The sequence below is a fragment of the Macaca fascicularis genome, chromosome 4 (genome assembly GCF_037993035.2).
Source record: "Macaca fascicularis isolate 582-1 chromosome 4, T2T-MFA8v1.1".
NCBI classification, from domain to species: Eukaryota; Metazoa; Chordata; class Mammalia; order Primates; family Cercopithecidae; genus Macaca; species Macaca fascicularis.
The window spans coordinates 30,990,280-31,013,172 of NC_088378.1; the positions used below are offsets into that span (position 1 = coordinate 30,990,280).

Below are 22,893 nucleotides of genomic sequence, written 5' to 3' on the forward strand. Positions count from 1 at the left end.
TTCTCCTTTCTAGTATTGCTTTCCTTGATTATCCTTTTAAAAAACTCTCCCCCCCTTTTCCTCACTTTGTTTATAAACACTTGGCTCAGTTTGAGTGACTTAAGTTATGTATGTGTGCGTGTTCATATGTATGTATGTATATATTCATGTCTGTGTCTGTCTCTGTCTTTCCTAGAAGCAAGAAATTTTTCTGTTGTGTTCACTGCCATACCTGACTCAAGAACAATGTCTAGAGTAGTAAAGAGGTTCAAGAAATATTTTTTGAATAAATGAATATTCAATCCAGGTGTTTAAATGTGTCATTAGGGCCCTGTCTTCTCTTTCACCTGTCAGCAATTCCCATTTCTGCTTGGCCTTATTCTGCATTCATGCCAATTCACACGTTCGACAAGATGTCCACCAGCCACCCCAGAGTCACGTCCTTGTAGATAATTTATCTTAATACAAAGATATTTTATTTCAGTAAGTAGGCATTGATAGTAGAAACATTGTTCTACCAGTCCTTTTGGATTACACCTCTTCTGGACTAAATTTCTTCTCCAGGGAAGTACGATACTCTGTAACTGATTCAGCCTGGATCATAAGACTCTTTGGGAATAACACAGTTAGAGCACTAATACCTATGATCCTGCTAGGACCCCAAGTGTAGGGTAATGATAGTGTCTTCAAAGAAGAGTGCTGATGGAACAATTAATACACAGAAAATAATTTGGCATTATATCTGGACATCAATATTTAATCTAAAGTAGTTTCCTTACCATCTTCAAGCTTTTCTGCTTAAACTGAAGCTGGATGTCAGATGTCATACAATTCAAAATTCTCTGCTAATATGCTAAGATATTCTTTGTTAAAAAAAATGTGTAATTTCAGACTTTCAACCAAAAACAATTTTTTAAGAAAACGAAGAAGGTCATTGTGTGATGGTAAAGAGTTCAATTTAACAAGAAGATCTAACTATCATAAATATATATACACCCAACACAAAAACACCAGATGCAAAAAGAAAATTCTTAGTGACCTCCAAGGAAACTTAGACTCCCATACAAAAAGAGTGAAAGACTTCAACACCCCTCTGGCAGTATTAGACAGATCATCCAGGCAAAATATTACAAAGATATTCAGAACTTGAACTCAGCCCAGGACCAAATGGGCCTGAGAGACATCTATAGAACTCTCCATCCAAAATTAACAGAATATACATTCTTCTAATTGCCATATGGCATATACTCTAAAATTGACCACACAATTGAACATAAAACCATCCTCAGCAAATGGAAAAGAACTGAAATCATACCAAACACTCTCTCAGACTATAGTACAATAAAACTAGAAATAAAGACTAAGAAAGTGGCCCCAAACCATACAATTACATGGAAATTAAATAACCTGCTCCTGAATGGCTTTTGGGTTAAGTAATGAAATTAAAGCAGAAATCAGGAAACTTTGAAACTAATGAGAATCAAGATACAACATATCAGAATATCTGGGACACTACTAAGGCAGAGTTAAGAGAGAAATTTATAGCACTAAATGCCCACATCAAAAATTTGAATGATCTCAATGTAACAACCTAACCTTACAACTAAAAGTAGAGAACCAAGAGCAAACCAACCCCAAAGCTAGAAGACAACAAGAAATAACCAAAATCAGAGCTGAACTAAATAAGATTGAGACACAAAAAAAGAAACATTCAAAAGATCAACAAATCTAAGAGTTGTTTTTTGGAAACAATTAATAAATCAGATTAATAAGGAATAAAAGAGAGAGAATCCAAATAAATACAATTAGAAACAACAAAGGGATGTTGCCACTGACCTCACAGAAATACAAATAACCATAAACAACTATTATGAACACTTCTATGTACAAAAACTGGAAAATCTAGTAAGAAATGGACAAATACCTGGACACACACACCCTCCCAAAACTGAACTAGGAAGAAATTGAATCCCTGAAAAGATCAATAACAAGCTCCAAAATTGAATCAGTAATAAATAGCCTACCAACCAAAAAATCTGAGGATCATGATCACACAGGTTCATAGTTGATTTATATCCGAGCTGGTACCATTCCTACTGAAACTAATCAAAAAAAATTAAGAAGGAAGGACTCCTCCCTAACTCATTCTATGAGTCCAGCATCATCCTGATACCAAAACCTGGCACAACAAAAAAAAAAAAAAAGAAAAAGAAAAAGAAAACAAAATTTCATGCCAATATTCTTGAAGAACACAGATGCAAAATCCTCAACAAAATACTGGCAAACCAAATCCAGCATAAATCAAAAAGCATATTGATCACAATCAAGTAAGCTTTATCCCTGGGATATAAGGTTGATTCAATATATGCAAATCAATAATTGTGATTCATCACATAAATAGAACTAAAGAGAAATCCATGATATTATCTCAATAGATGCAGCAAAGGCTTCTGATAAAATTCAACACCTCTTCTGTTAAAAACTCTTAATATGCCACTGCACTCCAACCTGGGCAACAGAGCAAGACTCCACCTCAGAAAAAAAAATTCTCAATAAATCGGGTATTGAAGAAACATACCTCAAAATAGTAAGACTCATCTGAGACAAACCTACAGCCAACAGAACACTAAATAGACAAAAGCTGGAAGCATTCCCTTAAGAAAAAATAATAATAACAGCACAAGACAAGGATGCCCTCTGTCACTACTCCTTTTCAATATAGTATTGTAAGTCCTGACTGAGCAATCAGGCAAGAGAAAGAAATAAAGGGCATCCAAATAGGAAGAGAGGAAGTAAAACTATCCCTGTTTGCAGATGACAGAATTCCATATCGAGAAAACCTCGTAGTCTCAGTTCAAAAGAGCCATAACCTGATAAACAACTTCAGCAACTTCAGGATACAAAAATCAGTTTACAAAAATCACTAACATTCTTATATACCACTAACAGTCAAGCCAAGAGCCAAATCAGGAATGCAATCCCATTCACAACTGCCACAAAAAGAATAAAATACCTAGGAATACAGCTAACCAGGGAGATGAAAGAGCTCTGCAACAAGAACTACAAAACACTGCTCAAAGAAATCAGACAAGATACAAACAAACAGAAAAGCATTCCACACTGATGTATAGGAACAATCAGTATTGTTAAAATGACCATGCTGTCCAAAGCAATTTACAGATTTAGTGCTATTCCTGTCAAACTACTTCATGGAACTAGAAAAAACTATTTTAAAATCCATATGGAACAAAAAAAGAGCCCAAATAGCCACAGCAATCCTAAGCAAAAACAACAAAACTGGAGGCATCTCACTACCTGACTTCAAACTATATTACAGGGCTAAAGTAACCAAAATAGCATGGAATGGATACAGAAACAGACACGTAGACCAATAGAACAGAATGGAGAGCACAGAAATAAGGCTGCACATGTACAATCATCTGATCTTTGACAAACCTGACAAAAGCAAAGGGAAAAAGACTTCCTATTCAATAAATGGTACAGGTACTGGGATAATTGACTAGCCATATGCAGAAGATTGAAACTAGACCCCTTCCTTACATCATATTCAAAAATCAACTCAGGATGGATTAAAAGTGGGCAAAGGACATGAAAAGACACTTCTCAAAAGAAGACATTCATGTGACCAACAAACATATGGAAAAAAGTTCAACATCACTGATCATTAGAGAAATCGAAATCAAAACCACAATGGAATACCATCTCACACTAGTCAGAATGGTAATTATTAAAAAGTCAAGAAACAACAGATGCTGGTGAGGCTGTGGAGAAATAGGAATGCTTTTACACTGTTGGAGGGGATGTAAATTAGTTCAACCATTGTGGAAGAGAGGCTAGAGATTCCTCAAATACCTACAGGCAGAAATCCCATTTGACCCAGCAATCCCATCACTGGGTATATAGCCAAAGGAATATAAATCAATCTGTTATAAAGATACATGCACACATATGTTCACTGCAGCACTATTCACAATAGCAAAGGCATAAAACCAATCCAAATGTCCATCAATTATAGACTAGATAAAGAAAATGTGGTACATATACACCATAGAATACTATGCATTTATAAAAAGGAATGAGATCATGTCCTTTGCAGGGAGGTGGATGAAGCTGGAAGCCATTATCCTTAGCAAACTAACACAGAAACAGAAAGCCAAACACTGCATGTTCTCGCTTATAAGTGGGAGCTAGGCAATGCAAACATGTGAACACAAGAAGGGAAACAAGACATACTGGGGCCTATTGGGGGAACAGGGAGAGGAAGAGCATCATGAAAAATAGCTTATGCACTCTAGGCTTAATCCCTAGGTGATGGGTTGATAGATGCAGCAAACCACCATGGCCCACTTTTACCTATGTAACAAACCTGCACATCCTACACAGGTATTCTGGAACTTAAAATAAAATAAATTAAAATAAAAACTTAAAAGTAAAACCCAAAACTATAAAATCCATGGAAGAATGGCAATACCATTCTGGACATAGGAACAGGCAAAGATTTCATGACAAAGACACCCAAACCAATTGCAACAAAAGCAAAATTTGACAAATGGGACCTAATTACATGAAAGAGCCTCTGCACAGCAAAAGAAACTATCAGCCAAATAAATGGACAACCTACAGATGGAAGAAAATTTTCGCAAACTATGCATCTCACAAAGATTCAATATTCAGCATCTAAGAAACTTAAACAAATTTATAAGAAAAGGAACAAATATCCCCATTAAAAATGTGGCAAAAGACATGATCAGACCCTTTTCAAAAGAAGACATACATGTTTTCAACAGGTACATGAAAAAAATCTCGACATCACTGACCACTGGAGAAATGCAAATCAAATCCACAGTGAGACACTATCACACACCAGTTAGAATGGGTATTATTAAAAAGTCAAAAAATAACAGATGCTGGTGAGGTTGCAGAAAAAAAGGGAATGCTTAGACACTGTTGGTGGGAGTGTAAATTAGTTCAACCATTGCAGAAAGCAGTGTTATGATTCCTCAAAGAAATTAAAATGGAACTACCATTCAACCTAGCAATTCCATTACTGGGCACATACCCAGAGGAATGTAAATCATTCTGTCATAAAGATACATGCATGCATACATTCATTGCAGCACTATTCACAATAGCAAAGTCATGGAATTAACCTAGGTGGATTAGAAAAAAAAAAATGTGGTACATATGGACCATGAAAAACTATGCAGATATAAAAAAAAATAAAATCATGTTCTTTGCAGAAACATGAATGGAGCTGGAAGCCATTATCCTTAGCAAACTAATGTGAGGAACAGAAAACCAAATACTGTATCTTTTCACTTATAAGTGGGAGTTACATGATGAGAACACATGGACACAAAAAAGGAAACAACAGGCATTGGGGCCTATTAGAGGGTGGAGGGTGGGAAGAGGACAAGGATCAGGAAAAATAACTATTGAATACTAGGCTTAACACTCGGGTTCTGAAATAATCTGCACAGCAAACCCCCATGACATGAGTTTACCTATATAACAAACCTGGAAGTGTAACCCTGAACTTAAAAGTTTAAAAAAAGCAAACATGTGGTATTCCATAAGAGTAAGAAACCCATAATTAAATATTTTCTGTTCCCTGAAAAATAAAAATATCATGCTATTTCAGATAATTCATTTCTCATATAGCTCATGATATTTCTGCCCTTTAGGGCAAGTCTGAGAACAGTATCAATCTTTAAGTAAACACAAAACGTTTGAAATTTTATTATTTTTCTAATTGTTACTTATTTATTCATCCAGAATTTTATGTAAGTTAGAAGGGTATTAAGAATGCAGAAAGGTTTTCCCAAGATGGCCGAATAGGAACAACTCTGGTCTGCAACTCTCAGCATGATCAACACAGAAGAAGGGTGATTTCTGCATTTCCAACTGAGGTACCTGGCTCATCTCATTGAGACTGGTGGGACAGTGGGTGCAGCCCACGGAGGGTGAGCCAAAGCAGGGTGGGGTGCTGCCTCAGTCTGGAAGTGCAAGGGGTCAGGGGATTTCCCTTTCTTAGCCAAGGGAAGCTGTGACAGACTGTACCTGGAAAAATGGGACACTCCTACTCAAATACTGTGCTTTTCCAATGGTCTTACCAAACAGCACACCAGAAGATTACATCCCGCACCTGGCTTGGTGGGTCCCACACCCATGGAGCCTTGCTCACTGCTAGCGCACCAGTGTGCAATCAACCTGTGAGGCAGCAGCCCAGCAGTGGGAGGGATGTCTGCCATTGCTGAGGCTTGAGTGGGTAAGCAAAGTGGCCTGAAAGCTCAAACTGGGTGGAGTCCACCACAGTACAGCCAGTGTCTATAAACTCCACCTCTGGGAGCAAGGCATAGCTGAACAAAAGGCAGCAGAAACTTCTGCAGACTTAAACATCCATGTCTGACAGCTCTGAAGAGAGCAGTGGTTCTCCCAGTACAGTGTTTGAGCTCTGAGAACGGACAGACTTCCTCCTCAAGGGGGTCCCTGACTCTCATGTAGCTTAACTGGGAGACATCTCCCAGTAAGGGCTGACTGACACCTCGTACAGGCAGGTGCCCTTCTGGGACAAAGTTTCCAGAGGAAGGATCAGGCAGCAATATTTGCTGTTCTGCAATATTTGCTGTTCCGCAATATTTGCTGTTCCGCAGCCTCTGCTGGTCATACCCAGGCAATCAGGGTCTGGAGTGGACCTCCAGCAAACTCCAACAGACCTGCAGCTGAGGGACCTGACTGTTAGAAGGAAAACTAACAAACAGAAAGGAATAACATTAACATCAACAAAAAGAACATCCGCACCAAAACCCCATCTGTAGGTCACCAACATCAAAGACCAAAGGTAGATAAAACCACAAAGAAGGGGAGAAATCAGAGCAGAAAAGCTGAAAATTCTGAAAACCAGAGTGCTTCTTCTCCTCCAGAGGATCACAGCTCCTTGCCATCAAGAGAACAAATCTGGACAGAGAATGACTTTGATGAATTGACAGAAGTAGGCTTCAGAAGGTCAGTAATAACAAACTTCTCCAAGCTAAAGGAGGATGTTCGAATCCATCGCAAGGAAGCTAAAACTCTTGAAAAAAGATTAGACAAATGGCTAACTAGAATAAACAGTGTAGAGAAAACCTTAAATGAACTGATGGAGTTGAAAACCAGGCATGAGAACTATGTGATGCATGCACAAGCTTCAGTAGCTGATTTGATTAAGTGGAAGAAAGGGTATCAGTGATTGAAGATCAAATTAACGAAATGAAGTGAGAAGACAAGTTTAGAGAGAAAAGAGTAATAGAAATGAACAAGCCTCCAAGAAATATGGGACTATGCAAAAAGGCCAAATCTATGTTTGATTGGTGTACCTGAAAGTGATAGGGAGAATGAAATGAAGTTGGAAAACACTCTTCAGGATATTATCCAGGAGAACATCCTGAACCTAGCAAGGCAAGCCAACATTCAAATTCGGGAAATACAGAGAAAACCACAAAGATACTCCTAGAGAAGAGCAACTCCAAGATACATAATTGTCAGATTTACCAAGGTTTGAATGAAGGAAAACGTGTTAAGGACAGCCAGAGAGAAAGATCTGCTCACCCACAAAGGGAAACCCAGCAAACTAACAGTGCTTCTCTTGTCAGAAACTCTACAAGACAAAAGATAGTGGGGGCCAATATTCAACATTATTAAAGAAAAGAATTTTCAACCCAGAATTTCTTATCCAGCCAAACTAAGCTTCATAAGTGAAGGAGAAATAAAATCCTTTACAGACAAACAAATCCTGAGAGATTTTGTCACCACCAGACCTGCCTTACAAGAGCTCCTGAAGGAAGCACTAAACATGGAAAGGAACAACTGGTACCAGTCACTATGAAAACATGCCAAATTGTAAAGACCAATGATGCTAGGAAGAAACTGCATCAACTAATGGGCAAAATAACCAGCTAATGTCATAATGACAGGATCAAATTCACACATGACAATATTAACCTTAACTGTAAATGGGCTAAATGTCCCAATTAAAAGACACAGAGTGGCAAATTGGATAAAGAGGCAAGACCCATCAGTGTGCTGTATTCAGGAGACCCATCTCAAGTGCAGAGATACACATAGGCACAAAATAAAGGGATGGAAGAAGATCAACCAAGCAAACGGAAAGCAAACAAAAAGTAGGGGTTGCAATACTAGTCTCTGATAAAACCGATTTTAAACCAACAAAGATCAAAAGAGACAAAGAAGGTCATTACATAATGGTAAAGGGATCAATGCAACAAGAAGAGGTAACTATTCTAAATATATATGCACCCAATACAGGAGCACCCAGATTCATAAAGGAAGTCCTTAGAGACCTACAAAGTGACTTAGACTCCCACACAATAATAATGGGAAACTTTAATACCCCACCGTCAATATTAGACAGATCAACAAGACAGAAGGTTAACAAGGATATCCAGAACTTGAAATTAGCTCTGCACCAAGCAGACTTAATAGACATCTACAGGACTCTCCATCCCAAATCAACAGAATATACATTCTTCTCAGCACCACATCACACTTATTCCAAAATTGACCACATAGTTGGAAGTAAAGCACTCCTCAGCAAATGTAAAAGAACAGAAATCACAACAAACTGTCTCTCAGATCACAGTGCAATCAAACTAGAACTCAGGACTAAGAAACTCACTCAAAACCACCCAACTACATGGAAACTGAACAACTTGCTCCTGAATGACTACTGGGTATATAACGAAATGAAGGCAGAAATAAAGATGTTCTTTGAAACTAATGAGAACAAAGACATAATATGCCAGAATCTCTGGGACACATTTAAAGCATTGTGTAGAGGGAAATTTATAGCACTAAATGCCCACAAGTGAAAGCAGGATAGATCTAAAATCGACACACTAATATCACAATTAAAAGAACTAGAGAAGCAAGAGCAAACACATTCAAAAGCTAGCAGAAGGCAAGAAATAACTAAGATCAGAGTAGAACTGAAGGAGATAGAGACACAAAAAACCCTTCAAATAATCAATGAATCCAGGAGCTGGTTTTTGATAAAATCAACAAAATTGATAGACCGCTAGCAAGACTAAAAAAGAAGAAAAGAGAGAAGAATCAAATAGATGCAATAAAAAAAAAGGATAAAGGGGATATCACCACTGATCCCACAGAAATACAAACTAAGATCAGAGAACACTATAAACTCTACACAAATAAACCAGAAAATCTTGAAGAAATGGATACATTCCTGGACACATATACCCTCCAAAGACTAAACAAAGAAGAAGTGGAATCTCTGAACAGACCAATAACAGGCTCTGAAATTGACGCAATAATTAATAGCCTGCCAACCAAAAAAAAGTCCAGGATCAGACGGATTCCCAGCCAAATTCTACCAGAGGTACAAAGAGGAGCTGGTACCATTCCTTCTGAAACTATTGCAATCAATAGAAACAGAGGGAATCCTTCCTAACTCATTTTATGGGACCAGCATCATCCTGATACCAAAGCCTGGCAGAGACATAACAAAAAACGATAATTTTAGACCAATTTTAGATGAACATTGATGCGAAAATCCTCACTGAAATACTGGCAAACCGAATCCAGCAGCACGCCAAAAAGCTTATCCACCACAATCAAGTCGGCTTCATCCATGGGATGCAAGACTGGTTCAACATACACAAATCAATAATGGTAATCCATCACATAAACAGAACCAATGACAAAAACCACATGATTATCTCAACAGATGCAGGAAAGGCATTTGACAAAATTCAACAGCCCTTGATGCTATAAACTCTCAATAAACTAGATATTGATGGAACACTTCTCAAAATAATAAGAGCTATTTATGACAAACCCACAGCCAATATCATACTGAACAGGCAAAAACTGAAAGCATTACCTTTGAAAACTGGCACAAGACAGGGATGCCCTACAGTTCAACATACTACTGGAAGTTCTGGCCAGGGCAATCAGGAAAGAGAAAGAAATAAAGGGTATTCAATTAGGAAAAGAGGAATTCAAATTGTCCCTGTTTGCAGTGACATGATTGCATATTTAGAAAACCCCATCGTCTCAGCCCAAAAACTCCTTAAGCTGATGAGCAACTTCAGCAAAGTCTCAGGATACAAAATCAATGTGCAAAAATCATAAGCATTCCTATACACCAAGAACAGACAAACAGCCAAATCATGAGTTAACTCTCCCATTCACAATTGCTACAAAGAGAATAAAATACCTAGGAATCCAACTTACAAAGGATGTGAAGGAACTCTTCAAGGAGAACTTCAAAACACTGCTCAGCGAAATAAAAGAGGGCACAAACAAATGGAAAAACATTCATGCTCATGGATAGGAAAAATCAATATCATGAAAATGGTCATACTGCTCAAGGTAATTTGTAGGTTCAAAGCCATCCATATCAAGCTACCAATGACTTTGTTCATAGAATTGGAAAAAACTACTTTAAGGTACTTATGGAACCAAAAAAGAGCCCATGTTGCCAAGACAATCCTAAGCCAAAAGAACAAAGCTGGAGGCATCAGGCTACCTGACTTCAAACTATACAACAAGGCTACAGTAACCAAAACAGCATGGTACTGGTACCAAAACAGAGATATAGACCAGTGGAACAGAACAGAGGCCACAGAAATAACATCACACATCTACAACCATCCAATCTTTGACAAACCTGACAAAAACCTGAAATGGGGAAAGGATTCCCTATTTAATAAATGGTGCTGGGAAAACTGACTAGCCATATGTAGAAAGCTGAAACGGGATCCCTTCCTTACACCTTATACAAAAATTAATTTAAGATGGATTAAAGACTTAAACATTAGACCTGAAACCATAAAAACCCTAGAAGAAAACCTAGGCGATACCATTCAGGACATAGACATGGGCAAGGACTTCATGACTAAAACACCAAAAGCAATGGCAACAAAAGCCAAAATAGACAAATGGGATCTAATTAAACCAAAGAGCCTCTGCACAGCAAAAGAAACTATCATCAGAGTGAACAGGCAACCTACAAAATGGGAAAAAATTTTTTGCAATCTACCCATCTGACAAAGGGCTAATATCCAGAATCTACAAAGATCTTAAAGAAATTTACAAGAAAAAAACAACTCCATCAAAAAGTGGGCAAAGGATATGAACAGACACTTCTCAAAATAAGACATTTATGCAGCCAACAGACACATGAAAAAATGCTCATCATCACTGGTCATCAGAGAAATGCAAATCCAAACCACAATGAGATACCATCTCACACCAATTAGAATGGCGATCCTTAAAAAGTCAGGAAATGACAGATACTGGAGAGGATGTGGAGAAATAGGAACACTTTTGTGCTGTTGGTGGGATTATAAATTATTTCAACCATTGTGGAAGACAGTGTGGCAATTCTCAATGATCCAGAACTAGAAATACCATTTGACCCAGGAATCCCATTACTGGGTATATACCCAAAGGATTATAAATCATGCTACTATAAAGACACACGCACATTTATGTTTATTATGGGACTATTCACAATAGCAAAGACTTGGAACCAACCCAAATATCCATCAATGGTAGACTGAATTAAGAAAATGTGGCACATGTACACCATGAATTACTATGTAGCCATAAAAAAGGATGAGTCCATGTCCCTTCCAGGGACATGGATGAAGCTGGAAATCATCATTCTGGGCAAACCATCACAAGAACAGAAAACCAAACACCTCATTTTCTCACTTGTAGGTGGGAATTCAACAATGAGAACACTTGGACACAGGGAGGGGAACATCACACACTTGGGCCTGTCGGGGAGTGGGGGGTGGGTGGATGGATAACATTAGGAGAAATACCCAATGTAAATGACGAGTTAATGGGTGCAATAAACCTGCACGTTGTAACAAACCTGCACATTGTGCACATATACCCTAGAACTTAAAATACAATTTTTAAAAAATGCAGACAGGTTTTCAATTTCTTCTTGATTCAATCGTGGGAGGTCAGGTGTTTCCAGGAATGTATCCATTTCCTCTAGATTTTCTAGTTTGTTTGATAGAGGTATTCACAGTAGTCTGAGGAACTTTTGTATTTCTGTGAGATGGGTTGCAATGTCACTTTTGTCATTTTTTATTGTGCTTATTTGGATCTTCTCTATGTGTTACTTTGTTAATCTAACTAGTGGTTTATTGATTTTGTTTATCCTCTCAAACAACCAACTATTGATTACATTGATTCTTTGTGTGAATTTTTTTTTTTTTTTTTTTTTTTGAGACAGAGTCTCACTCTGTCACCCAGGCTGGAGTGCAGTGGTGCAATCTTGGCTCACTGCAACCTCCATCTCCTGGGTTCAAGCGATTCTCTTGCCTCAGCCTCCCCAGTAGCTGGGATGACAGCCACCCTCCACCATGCCTGGCTAATTTTTGTGTTTTTAGTAGTGACGGGGTTTCACCATGTTGACCAGGCTGGTCTTAAACTCCTGAACTCAGGTGGTCCACCCGCCTTGGCCTCCCAAAGTGCTGTCATTACAGGCATGAGCCACTGTGCCTGGCCGACTCTTTGTATGAATTTTTGGATCTCAATTGCATTCAGTTCTGCTCTGTTTTTAGTTATTTATTTTCTTCTGTTGTCTTTGGGGTTGGTTTTGTTTTTGTTCTTCTGGCTCTTTTAGGAGCGATGTTAGATGATTAACTTGAGATTTTTCTAACATTTTGAGGTAGGTGTTTTTGTGCTATAAACATGCCTCTTAACATTATTTTTATGACATCCTGAAGATTTGGGTATATTGTAACTCTATTTTCATTTATTTCAAAGAATTTTTAAATTCCTTCCTTAACTTTATTGTTTACCCAAAAATCATTCAATAATGAGTTCTGAAATTGAAACAAGAAAAAAATACCTACCAACCAAAATTCATAGCTAAATTCTACCAGATGTGAAAAGAAGAGGTAGTACCAATTCTGCTAAACTAGTCTAAAAAAATGAGGAGGAACTTTTCCCCAACTCATTCTGTGAAGCCAGCATCACTATGATACCAAAACCTACCAAAAGCACAACAGCAATAAGAAACTAGCAACCAATGTCACTGAAGAACATAGACACAAAAGTCCTCAACTACATACTGGCAAACCAAAACCAGCAACATATCAAAAAGTTCAATTCACCACGATCAAGTTGGCTTTATTTCTGGGATACAAGGTTGGTTCAACATACACATATCAATAAATATAATTCACCACATAAACAAAATAAAAAGCAAAAGCCACATTATCATCAATAGATTTAGGAAAAGCTTTTGACAAAATCCAATCTCCATTCATCATGAAACCCTCAACAAACTAGGCATTGAAGGAATATATATCAAAATAATAAGAGCCATTTATGACAAGCCCACAGGCAATATCACGGTGAATGGACAAAAGGAACCCTTGAGAATTGGAACAAGACAAAAATGCTCACTTACCACTCTTTGGAAAGTTTCAGGATAAAAAGTCAATGCAAAAAAAAATCAATAGCAATTCTATACATCAATAACATTCAAACTGAGAGCAAAATCAAGAATGCAACCCCATTTACCATAACCACACACACACACACAGACACTTTTTGGTTAGAATACATCTAACTGAAAAGATCTCTATAAGGAGAACTACAAAACACTGCTGAAAGAAATCATAGATTACACAAACAGATGGAAAAACATTCCGTGCTCCTCTTGGATTGGCAGAATCAATATCATTAAAATGACCATAATACTCAAAGTAGTCTAGTAATCTACAGAATCAACACAATTCCTATGAAACTACAAATGTCATTTTTCACAGAATTAGAAAAAAAGATTCTAAAATTCATATGGGGCCACAGAGGATTCCAAATAGCCAAAGCAATCCTAAGCAAAAAGAACAAAGCTAGAGACATCATATTACCTGTCTTCAAACTACACTCTCAGCCTACAGTAACCAAACAGCATGGTACAAAAATAGCACATAGACCAATGGAACAGAATAGAGAATCCAGAAGCAAAGCTACACACCTATGTCTATCTGATCATTGAAAAGGATGACAAATACAAGCAAAGGAGGAAGGACTCTCTTTTCAAAAAATAATGCTGTGATCACTGGCTAGCCATATACAGAAGAATGAATCTAGATCTTTACCTTTCACCATATACAAAAATTAACTCAAGATGGATTAAAGATTTAAATGTAAGACTTCAAACTACAAGAATCCTAGAAGATAACCTAAGAAAAACCACTCTGGATATCAGTCTTGGCAAATAATTTATGATAAAGTTCTCAAAAACAATACACCAAAAAACAAAAATTACCAAATGGGACCTAATTAAACTAAAGAGCTTCTGCACACCAAAAGGAACTATCAACAGAGTAAACAGACAACGTACAGAATGGGAGAAAATATTCACAAACTATGCGTATGACAACAGTCTACTATCAGGAACTTACACAATTGAACAAGCAAAAACCAAATAACCCCATTAAAAAATTGGCAAAAGACATAAACTAACGCTTCTCAAAAGAAGACATACAAGCTACAAGTGGCCAGCAAACATGAAAAGAATGCTCTACATCACCAACCATCAGAGAAATGAAAATCCAAACCACAATGAGATACCATCTCACAGTAGTATGAGTAGCTTTTATTGAAATGTCAAAAAACAAAAGATGCTGGCAAAGCTGCAAACAAGCAGGAATGCTTATACACTGCTGGTGGGAATGTAAATTAGTTCAGCCTCTGCGGAAAGAAGTTTAGAAATTTCTCAAGGAACTTAAAACAAAACTACCATTCAACCCAGCAATCCCACTACTAGGTATATATCCAAAAGAAAATAAATTGTTCTACCAAAAAGACATATGCACTTGTATGTTCATCACTGAGCTATTCATAATAGCAAAGACATAGAATCAACCTAGGTGCTCATCAGTGGTGAATTAAAGACAATGTAGTACATATATATCAGAGAACACTACGCAGCCATGAAAAAGAATTAAATCATGTCCTTTGCAGCAACATGGATGCAGCTGGAGAGCATTACCCTAAGTGAATTAACACAAGAACAGAAAACCAAATGCCACATGTTCTCACTTACAAGTGGAAGGCAAACATTGGGTACTCATGGACATAAAGATGGCAACAATAGACACTGGGGACTACTAATGAGGGGAGAGAAGGAGAGGGGTAAGTGTTGGAAAACCAATTATTGGGTATGATGCTAACTGTCTGGGTAATGGGATCAGTTGTACCCCAAACTTCAGCATCATGCAATATACCCATGAAAGAAACTGATAAATTGTACCCTCTGAATCTAAAGTAAAAGTTTAAATTATTAAAAAAAACAAAAAACAAAAAATGCTGAAAGAGGGAAAATAAACCTTTCAGTATTCAGAATAGATGTGCTCAACTATTTGGGGGGACACAATCCTCCTCTTGGAGAAATATGTTTAAGTCACTATTTTATAAAAACCATCAAGTTTGGTTGCACAGTTCCTGCTTCCTAACAAAATACATGAAAGCAGATAAGTACTAAAGAAAGAAACAATAAAACTATACAGTTTGGTACATGAGTCCTAGCTTGTAGCAGTGGATGACTGTTTAGCATAAAGACAAATATTCCTCAAGAAATTTAGAGAATCTCAGTGTATCACACTAGGTGATATTCATAAAGAAGATCACACTTACATGTGAAGCAAAAGAAGGATTGGACATACCATTGTTGGCTTGGAGGAGAGGGCTAAGTGTCAAAGAATGTGGGTAGCTTCTAGTAGCTGAGTGTGGCCACTGGCTTACAGTCAGCAAGAAAGAGAAACTGTAGTCCTACAATGACTTGGAATTATATTCTGCAAGCAGTAATGAACATTAAGGGCAGTATTTCCTCAGAACCTCAGACAACAACTCAGACCAGTAACACCTTGATTTTCATACCCTGTGTAAACACCTCTTAACATCCTAAGTAGGGAACCTAGCCAGGCTATGCCAGACTTCTGACCTACGAAACTGTGAGCTAAGAAATGCATATTGTTTTAGGCAACTGTGTTTGTAGTAATTTGTAAAGTGCAATAGAGAACTAATGTAACGCTGCTTTACATTCCCATGTGAACTTTTAAATTGGCTTGTCAATTTCTACAAAAAAGAAATCTGCTAAATTTTTGAATGAAATTGTGCATAATCAAAAGATACGTATGAAGAAGAATTGCCATCTTAACAATACTGAATCTTCTGACTCATCAACAGGAAATAGCTCTTCATTTATGTCAGCTTTCTTTACTTCCTCTCAATAATATTTTGTAGTTTCAAGAAACTTACTAGTCCTTGACATCGTTGGTCAGATTTATCCAAAGTATTTCATATTTAGTTGTAATTTTAAATTATATTTTAAAATTTCATTTTCTAATTGCTCATTGCTAGAATATAAAAGTACAACTGATTCTGTATATTGATCTTATATTCTGTACCCCTGATAAACTCACTTAGTTCTACAAGCATTTTTGTAGATTCTGTCAGATTTACTGCATGGACAATTATGTCAACTGAAAATAATGACAGGTATATTTCTGCCCCTCCAATCTGAAGGCCTTGTTTTGTTTTGTTTTGCCTGAATATACCAGATATAACCTCTACTATAGTTGAATAGAAGTGGTAAGAACAGACACTTTTTTTTGTTTCTTATCTTAGGCAAAAAGGATTCAGTATTTCACCATTAAGTATAGTGTTAGCGGTAGGCTTTTTGAAAATTATCTTTATCAGGTTAAAGTAGTTTACTTCGATCCCAAGTTTCTGAGTGTTTTATGAGGAATGAATGTTGAACTTTGTCAAATGCTTTTTCTGCATCTTTTGACATGACTATTTTTTTCTCTTGTAGCTTGTTAATGTGGTGAATCATTTTATCACAAATTAATTAAAATCTCAGGCTTGCTCTCAAACTGGAGCATTATTTTAGAGTCTTCAAAACTAAGAGTGGTGTACACTTAGATTAGAATCTCCTTTTCAGTCACAGTTTCCTCAGGGAATTTAAAGACATGCTTACAAGCTATTCTTTAGGCTCCATTAAGACCTTCTGAGTGTTTGCCACCCTGGCAAAGTGGCAGCTGTGGGTAGGGAGGCTATAGAAGTAATCAGTAAAGATAATGGAGAATGGTACTATTTTGAGTGTCATATTCCTTAAGTTTTAAAGTACTATTTTGAATAAAATCAAAGATATAATGTTAATAAGATTCAAAATGAAGTTTGTGAAATAGGCAAAATAATTGAAGTTGTTTAACATATAATATGTTTAATATCATCACACGGTGCAGAATCAGGTGTCAAGGTTTGGTTTCTCTGAAATGGATAAATGTTTTGATGCTGAATATGAGATTTTTAAAAGGAATGATCAGAGAGTGCAAGCTGCTTTATGACTGACTTTGTTTTTCTGATGTGGTCTTCAGCAGTAAATCAACTATACATTGAAAATGTGAAACAAATCATCTTCCAGAATGGAAAATCACACAAAGCGGTTATCATTGGTAGAGAAATGAATAAAAGATAAAGTTAATTCAATGGTATATTTTATCAGCCTCCCCCTCTCCAAATCAACAAATATAATGTGGTTTAAAAATTGAAATTGACATTGTGGAATTTAGGTAGGGTTTTTTTTGTTTGTTTGTTGTTGTTGTTTTGTTTTGTTTTTGTTTTTGAGACAGAGTCTTGCTCTGTCATCCAGGCTGGAGTGCAGTGGTACAATCAGCTCACTGCAACCTCCGCCTCCCAGATTAAGCAAGTCTCATGCCTCAGCCTCTCGAGCAGCTGGAATTACAGGCACACACCATCATGCACAGCTAATTGTTATAGTTTCAGTAGAGACAGGGTTTCACCATGTTGCCCAGGTGGGTCTCGAGCTCCTGGCCTCAAGTGATCCACCAACCTGGACCTCTCAAGGTGCTGGGATTACAGGTGTGAGCCACCACACCTGGCTGGAATTTGGGTAGTTTTTATTCCAGTATCAATAATTATTGTTCATTTAAACAGTACATATCCAAGTCCACCCTAGAATCCATTTGATTAAGTTTGCCTTAGTTGTTACGTGTTTGAGGGAGTTCCAGTGAAGTCTTCGTAGACTGTTCATACCTTCTCTGTTCTCTTCAATCACAACAGACTGAATTTTTGTTTCACATGAAGCAGCCAGTCTATTCTATCTGAAATGCATCTGTATTAGTTAGGGTTCTCTAAATGGACAGAACTTAGTAGGATATATATGTATATAAAGGGGAGTTTGTTAGGAGAATTGACTCACATGACCAAAAGGTGAAGTCCCACAATAGGCCATCTGCAAGCTGAGGAGCAAGGAAGCCACTGCAAGTCCCAAAACCTCCAAGTAGGGAAGCCGATGGTGCAACCTTCAATTTGTGGCCGAAGGCCTGAGAGCCCCAGGCAAACCACTGGTGTAAGTCCAAGAGTCTAAAAGCTGAAGAACTTGGAGTTTGATGTTTGAGGGAAGAAGCATCCAGCACAAGAGAAAGATGAAGGCTAGAAGACTCAGCAAATCAAATCTCTTTCCACTTTCTTCTGCCTGCTTTATTTTAGCAGTTGATTAGATGGGGCCTACCCAGACTGAGGATGGGTTTGCCTCTCCCGGTCCACTGACTCAAGTGTTAATCTCCTTTGGCAACACCTTCACAGACACACCCAGGAACAATACTTTGCATCCTTCAATCCAGTTAAGTTGACACTCAATATTAAACATCACTGCATCTAAGTTGTTATCATCTTATTCAGATTTTTTCTATTCGCCACAGAATGAAGGCCAAAGCAATTAGTTTTACATCCAGGATTCTTTGGAACTTGCTACTGAACTACCTTTCCTATATTACTTTCCAAGCTTTTCCCATCAATAACCCAAAATGCTAGCCACGTTTGAAAACTTAATACATCATTTAATAACTTCACATTTTTCACAGCTTTGATTCTGTTCTCTTTTCCTGGATTTTATCTATTGTCCATCATTTTATGCTAAAAATATCTCCAGATTGCAGATACTAGCTCAAACGGTATGTCCTCCAAACTCTTCCTGATGATTTTTCAAGAGAATTATCAAAATGTTCATTTGAACCACCTTGTCTTTGACCATTACAGGTGGAGTACGCCTTATCCAAAATGCTTGAAACCAGAAGTGTTTCAGATTTCTTTTTTTTTCTTTTTTTGGATTTTGGAATAATTGCATTTACATACCTAAGCCTAAATATGACATACATTTATGTTTTATATACACCTTATATACATAGCCTAATGTATTTTTATATGTTTTAAATAATTTTGTGCATGAAACAGAATTTGTATACATTGAGCCATCAGAAACCATAGGTGTCACCACCTCAGCCGCACATGTGGACAGTCTATGGTTGGCTGGCATCACAGTCTGTAGTTGTTTGTATCAGCTCTTAAACAACAGCAACAACAATCAACAGCACTTTCAATCTCTGTGTATGATACTGTGTTTTGATTAAAAGTTTACATTGTATTTGATTTTTTAGATAAGAATAAACACCAGAAACAGCTGAGGGACGGAGAAGTGCCAAGAGGTCCTGTAGGAATGAGGAGGCATTTGGCTGGATGGCTTTTTAAAATGCTTCCCACAGTCATCTGCCTCATTAGCAATGGTCTTTATCTTAGAAGTGTCTCTTTGATTTTATAAATTGACATGATTTCTTGTTATGTTATAATATATTGTATTAGTCTATTCTCATGCTGCTAATAAAGACATACTAGAGGCTGGGTAATTTATAAGGAAAAAGGTTTAATGAACTCATAATTCCATGTGGCTGAGGAGGCCTCACAATGATAGTGGAAGGCAAATGAGGAGCAAAGTCACAGCTTAACATGGTGGCAAGCAAGAGAGCTTGTGGAGGGGAACTCTCACTTATAAAACCATCAGATCTCATGAGACTTACTACCACAAGAATAGTATGGAGAAAACTGCCCCATGATTCAATTATCCTTACCTGGCCCCACCTTTGACACCTGGGGATTATTACAATTCAAGGTAAGATTTGGGTGGGGACACAGCCAACCCATATCATATATGCTGCTCCAGTCCTTCAAAAAGTCAAGCACACATTTTCACTATGTCATCTATAGACACTTTTTCTGCAGTGTTAACATCATCTTCATCTTCACTATTATCATGATCCCCTTTATTCAGAATCATTTATCCTCCTTCACTGTCAGTCAGTAAATGAAAACTTGGAGACTCATTATCAATATTAAAAACATATTTAATATATACTTCTTCCATCTTACAGAAAGGTTATGAAGGTCAGACATCATTTTTTTTTCTCACTTGACATATGGAATCCTTGAAAACCACCACCTTGTTCATCATCCATCTCTGAATATTGTCACAGGCCAGAGGTTGTGCAAGGCATGCACAGCTGTGTCTTTATTCATGTGTTCCAAGTACTGGCAATAGCATCTTTCAGACTAAACTCCTTTTGAAAACATTCACACCCATGCCTCTGTTCATGCTCCTAACAGACTGTTCAAAAAAGTGTTGTTATTTTTTAATATTTGCCCTTTATTTATCTAAGTTTATCAAACATACCCTTGTTCTATGTTTGAATTAATGAAGTCCAAATGGGAAAAAGTGCATGGCATAAACATTTTTCATGAAAACTTCAGCTACAGAATGAACAGAACTGTTGTCAAGGACTAATAAAATCTTGCAGTTGTCATATAGTCCAGCTTCCTTGCATTAAGCATGAGTCACTGGTACAAAATGTTGGTTAAACCAATTGGAAAATATGTCCCTGGTGATTTATGCCTTTCTGGTACCATAATAGTGAACTAGTCTGAAATTTGCTTCTTGAAAACAGCAAGGGTCCCAATTTTTGTCTATCATAAAAAGTTTATACTTACACATGCCTGCCACATTAGCACATCTCCACACAGTTATTCTGTCCTCGACATCCTTAATTCCTATAGGGGCTGTCTTATCAGTTGCAGTCAATATCTTTCTGGAACAATAATGTCAAAACAGTTTTGTTTTGTCAGCATTATAGAGTTGGTATGGCATCAGATTTTCATCAGCAATGACCTTTGCAAACTCGTCAGTGAATTTCTCCACTACTTCATGATCAACAGATGTTTTATAACCAGAAATCTTGAAAAATTTAATGGCACATCTTTTCTGAAATTTTTGCAACCACTCTATTAAATATTTATAGTTCCTTTCAATTTTAAGTTCATCAGGACAGATCTTTGCTTGTTCCATGATTAGCATAACATTAAGTGGTATGTGTTCACTGCGATACTGATGGATTCTCTCTTCCAATAAAAGACCGAGATCTTCATTTCTAGCTTTATGCAGTGTTTCCATTTTTCATTAACTTTGTCCATCATTTTCAGCATAGAGTTTCAACAATGTATACTTTTTTTCTTCAGGCCATATATGGTAATAATTCTAATACTATCCTCTTTGTATGATGTTTCACACTTATACCACTGTCCAATTTCTAGAACAACTTGACTTTCTGTGATATAAATAAATATAAATTCTTCCTCTTTTTTTAGCCTCTTTTTTACCATAGTAATAGCTGCAGGTCTGTTTGACATTTTCAACAGTATCTTTACACCCAGAACAGAGAATAAGCAAAAAACCCACAGTGAATCATGTACATAGGGCTTGGCTCCATGTGGCACATCGTAGTAACCCGCCATGGGCACATCCAGCCTCCGCATGTACCTTTTTTTTTTTTTTTACCCTTTGTTGACATACTTGCAAAGGGGAATCTGGCTATACAAGGAAAAGATGTATCAAAACTGAAGGGGGTTGGGGGGGTAATTTTTCCCTTGGAGGCACTGAATATACTGTGCATTATGTGCCTTCATTTTGACAACAACCCATCCCATAAGGTCAGGTGTGGAATTTTCCACTTGCAGCATCATCGTGTCTCTCAAAAAGTTTTATATTTTGGAGCATTTTAAAATTTGCATTTCTGGATTAGGAATGCTCTCTCTCTCTCTCTCTCTCTCTCTCTATATATATATATATATATATACACACACACACACACGTATACACACACAGATCATAATACATGTATATTATAGCTAATGGAATATATACAGTGTGGTGGTTAATACTGATTGTCAACTTGATTTGATTGAGGGATACGAAGTGTTAATCCTGGGTGTGTCTGTGAGGGTGTTGCCAAAAGAGATGAACATTTGAGTCAGTGAGCTGGGGAAGGCAGATCCACCCTTAATCTGGTGGGGACAATATAATCAGCTTCCAGCCAATATAAAGCAGGCAGAAAAACATGAAAAGGAGAGACAGGCCTAACCTCCCAGCCTACATCTTTCTCCCATGCTGGATGCCTTCTGCCCTCGAACATCGGACTCCAAGTTCTTCGGTTTTGGGACTCAGACTGGCTCTCTTTGCCTCTCACCTTGCAGGCAGCCTATAGTGGAACCCTGTGATCGTGTAAGTTAATACTCAATAAACTACTATATATATATAGTATATAAATATATATATTTAATAAACTCCTATATATATGTGTGTGTGTGTGTGTGTGTATCCTATTAGTTCTATCCCTCTAAGAGAACCCTGACTAATACAAACAGCTAATGAAAAACAACATGTTTTCCATTAGTTTGTTGTTTTCCATTAGCTCATTGAGGGCAGAGACAATTTCTGACTTACTTCATTCAGGAGACTGTCTAAAATAAGACTTGCAGGTAGTTAAATACAATTAATGTTGCTGGATGAATGTATAATTGAATATCTAGTACAAGAGTTTCTAGATTTTTATATAAATCAATTTATCTCTAGGAATAAATTTTACAAAATATATGCAAGACCTGTAAAAAATTGTGAAGCTCTATTAATAGATAACAAAGAAACTTCAG

General features: G+C 37.2%; 1 long non-coding RNA gene across 2 annotated transcripts in view; it reads right to left on the reverse strand.

The window, feature by feature from the left end:
• Positions 1-22,893, reverse strand: part of LOC107129410 (uncharacterized) — a 67,596-nt gene that overhangs the window by 33,285 nt on the left and 11,418 nt on the right. For both annotated transcript variants that reach the window (XR_010586073.2, XR_012433422.1), the window contains exon 2: positions 20,899-20,996. This is a non-coding gene — a long non-coding RNA (uncharacterized lncRNA). The remainder of the gene's footprint in view (positions 1-20,898; positions 20,997-22,893) is intronic.